The sequence below is a fragment of the Bos javanicus genome, chromosome 29 (genome assembly GCF_032452875.1).
Source record: "Bos javanicus breed banteng chromosome 29, ARS-OSU_banteng_1.0, whole genome shotgun sequence".
NCBI classification, from domain to species: domain Eukaryota; kingdom Metazoa; phylum Chordata; class Mammalia; order Artiodactyla; family Bovidae; genus Bos; species Bos javanicus.
Window position 1 is genome coordinate 25547136 of NC_083896.1, and position 3905 is coordinate 25551040.

Consider the following 3905-nt stretch of genomic DNA (forward strand, 5'->3'; position numbering starts at 1 on the left):
AAGGGCCCGCTGTTCTGCTTATTACTGTTCAGACCCTGAAAGAGAAATGGATTCCCTTCTTCCAGTCCCAGTACCAAACTTCCCACCAAAGGGAATGATTGTTCCAGCCTTTGACAAGTGTTCACCCTGGGATCAATCCCATGGGCCCGAAGGGGAGGGGCCACATAGAAATCTGGTAGGTTCTACTGAAATCGTATGGATTTGTGAAAGGGATTCCTAGAAAAAGAGGCTTCAGGCAGACAATCCTGTAAGTGTCTCTTACAAGTGCACCTCTCACAGTTATTCTAAGGATCTAATAAGACAACATATATAGAATGCTTCTGTAAGTGTTCAGTAAATTACAGAAATAATGACTTAGTCAGAAATCTATATCTGATAGAAAAACCAGTTTACTAGTCTAACCTAAGAAGTCACCAAAAACCAAGAGGAGAAAAGCACCAGTAGCTATGAAGGACCTCAAAACATTTTGCACGTGTTAGCACTGGCAGGAAATGTTGAGGAGGGTAGGCGTCAGGGGTTTGCGAGCATAGAGGTCAACTGGGGCTGAAGAGAGCATGCAGAGACTGAAAGCACAGGCAAGGCCAGTAGTCAGGGAACACAGAGGCTAGCGGTCAGGCCACGAAGAAATTGATGGTCCTTCAAATGGCCAGAGACCACACCGCAATTCTCGAATGGAGCAGAAAAAGAGACCCAGAGTTACTGTCATTAGCTCCTTCGTGGAAGTCTTAACTCGGAACTGCTGTGCTACACTGGGAGCACATCTGGCCCAGTTAAATATTTTCAACTTCTGGCACTGAAGCTCCCTTAGGAGGAAACTCACTGCCACATCTCACGAGGTGTGGGTCTACATACCAAGTGTACCTGGACCAACTAGATTGTGTAGATTAACCTGCAAGGTAGCCCGAAGTTCCAGCATCCTTCTGAGTAAGTGAAAGAAGACTTAAAGATCATAGAACTCACTGCCTAAGATTCCAAGCAAAGCATTGCCTGCAGAGACGTGAATCCCTTCTCTCTCACAGTGTGGGCCAAGCTGGCAGCCCCCTGGGCTCAAGACCGTGTGGCCAGTAGGGTTCTTTCCTGGACACCCTGAGTTATATGTGGGGCCATCGGGAAGACAGGGAACATAGAGAGCCACACACCCAGGACCCCTTTCTAAGGGGAAGGAAATCTCCATTTTCCCATGAATACTTAGGGACATCCTTGCTTCTCTAAGGGAGACCAGTGTGTGGAGAAGTGGACATGAAGAAAAGAGTGCAAAACAGAAACACATAGATGTTCGGAGAACACCACCACCATTTCTAATTTCTCCGAAAACTAGCAATTGCACTGACCACATCTATTGACCAGGTCCCTAATGCATGAGATTCAGGCCTGTGGAAACACAGAGCTCAAATAAGCTGCTTTGTATTGACTGTAATTTCATGAGCTTGAGGTTCAATTAGCTATTGCACTAGACATGAACCCAAAAGCTATTTGAAGCTTTGCTGCAAAGCAGACTCCAATCCATGACCCAGACTGCCTCCCAGGACAACATTGCTCTCTCTCCCTCCCCATCGCCACTGCTCACCCATCCTTAGGGAAGACGGCCTGGGTTACTAGAATGTTTTTCTGACTGGTTCTACTGCCTGCAGTCTCTCTCCCTCCAGTTTATCCTCCACCCTGCAGCTGGAGTCGTTCATCTAAAAAAGCAAATCTGATGATGGCAGTTTCCCATTTAAACATCTCTGATGATGTTGCACAACTTTCAGGATAAAAATCAAAACTCCTGAGCTTGTCTATATCACCCACACATTCTGGTCTTGTCTGTAGTACAGCCACATCTCACCACTCCCTGTCGCTCAGCTTTTGTTCCAACTTTCTTTAGCCCCTAGAACTTCTTCATGCAGGATGAGGGAGGTACTACTGTGTACTCACCAAAAGTCATTTCATTCCCCTGCTGGGCTCATGGCTACAAGTGGCTGATTCTAAGGCTATAAAGGATGGCAGAATCAGAAATGGATAGTGTTTGCATCCCTGAATCACTGCACGAAAGAGAGCCATCTAGAGCCATCTGACCAGGAATACCAGTGCCGGCCATTGCATAAGCAAGAAACTTATGAAGTCACTGAAATTTTGAAAATTTTTTGTAGTACTTCATGAACTCTAACACATAGGCACATTCTCTTAGCCAATAGGCTTGTGTGTGCGTACTCTCTCTCCCTGTAATAATTCTCCCTGAAAATTTCCCTTAATTTTCTGGCTAGAAAATCTCTAATTATCCTTCAGTACTCTGACACCACCTCTTCTGGGAGGACTACCTTAGTTCTCCAAGCTGAGTGAGGACTCATCTCTGAAGTGTCCTAGAAATCAGTGCTTTGCTTCTGCTGATGTATCTAGTCCGTGGAATTTCTTTCTCTCTTTACTTGTTCCACTTTTCCCATTAGTAGACTCTGGGCAGGGACTGTGTTTTATTCCTGGGGTGTAGGATAGGGCCTTTCTCAGAGGAAGAGTTGAGTGAAGGTTGTTTTTTTGGTTTTTAATAAATGGATGAATCAATGGAGTGAGTTAACACATAGGTTTGTGAATGATCACATATAGATTTGTGATCATAACCGATACGTTTACATAACGCTGCCTTCCTCACATGTGTGCTGAGAACAATGTGGGGCAATGTGGGCAGCAGCCCAGGTCGTAGCAAAACCCACAAGGCAAGACTTCTGGACAGTGGTCGATATAGAAGCCAGAGCTTTGGGTTCTCTGTTGTGCTGTAGACACAGGTGACGGACAAGGGAAAGTCAGGAAACCTCAGCCTGGTGAGGAAGGAGAAAGGAATGTACTTTTATGAAGCATCTACTATGTGCCAGGCAGTTTAAATATATTATTGCATTGAGTCTATCTTGACAGCCATGCTCTAAGTTTGCTACTATTATCCACATTTGGCTCAGAGAAGTCAAGGGACTTGTCCAGGGGCACACAGCTGCAAGCAGCATGGCAGGAATCCAAACCAGACCCACCCGAATTCTGAGCAGGGATCCTCCCAATGTACCTCAGGGGGACAGAGGCCGAAGCCAGACACGCCTGGTTGCTCCGTGACGCCTCAGGCCTGGCCCCTGCACTTCAGCCCTGGCCCGAGCAGAGCACTCAGAATGCTTCCCCTGGCAGCGATCCGTTGAACACGGACCTCAGAGGAGAGGGAAGGAACAGTCTGCTTTTCCCTGGCCCCGGCTCTGTCAGGCAGGCCTGATTTGCGCAGCTGCCCCAGACACTGCGGAAACAAAACAGCGGGCTGTTGGGTCAGGTTCCCCTGATTTCTCAGATGAGGGAGCCAGGCTGGAGCCAGCACATTTCTCAACTCCCAGGCAACCGCTGACCAGGCCTTCCGGGCTCCATCTTCACTGGCATCTGCGAGCGGCACAGCCGCTTGGCGGGCTGAGCATCCCCCCAGCCCTGCTGGCAGGTGAGGGCCCGGGGCCCTGAATGCCAGGGACCGCCCCCTCTGTCTGGGGAGACAGAGACAGATCCAGGAGTACAGCCAGGAGCCCCAGGCCCCGGTCAGAGCCTTCACTTGCCTCAGCAACCTGGCAGCTGAGCAGAGGGCCCTGAACTGCTGGCAGGGAGATCAGGAAGGCCGAAGTCCTTCTGGTATGTGACGAACAGGCGAGGTGTGTGGGGAGAGGCTGGGCCGAGTTGGGGGTACAGAATGAGCTAGCTCAGGGGCCAGCATCTCAGGAGGGGCCTCTGCCAGGCATGGTGATGAGCAGATATAGTGACAGCTTCTGCCCACAAGGAGCTCAGAGTCTAGAGCAGGAGGTGGACACAGGGCGCACAGTCCAGTGTCAAAGGCAGGCAGCTTCTTCGGGCTGTAGAATTTACTAGCTGTGTGGCCTTAGACAAGTGACAAGATCTCTGGGCCTCAGTTTTCTCAT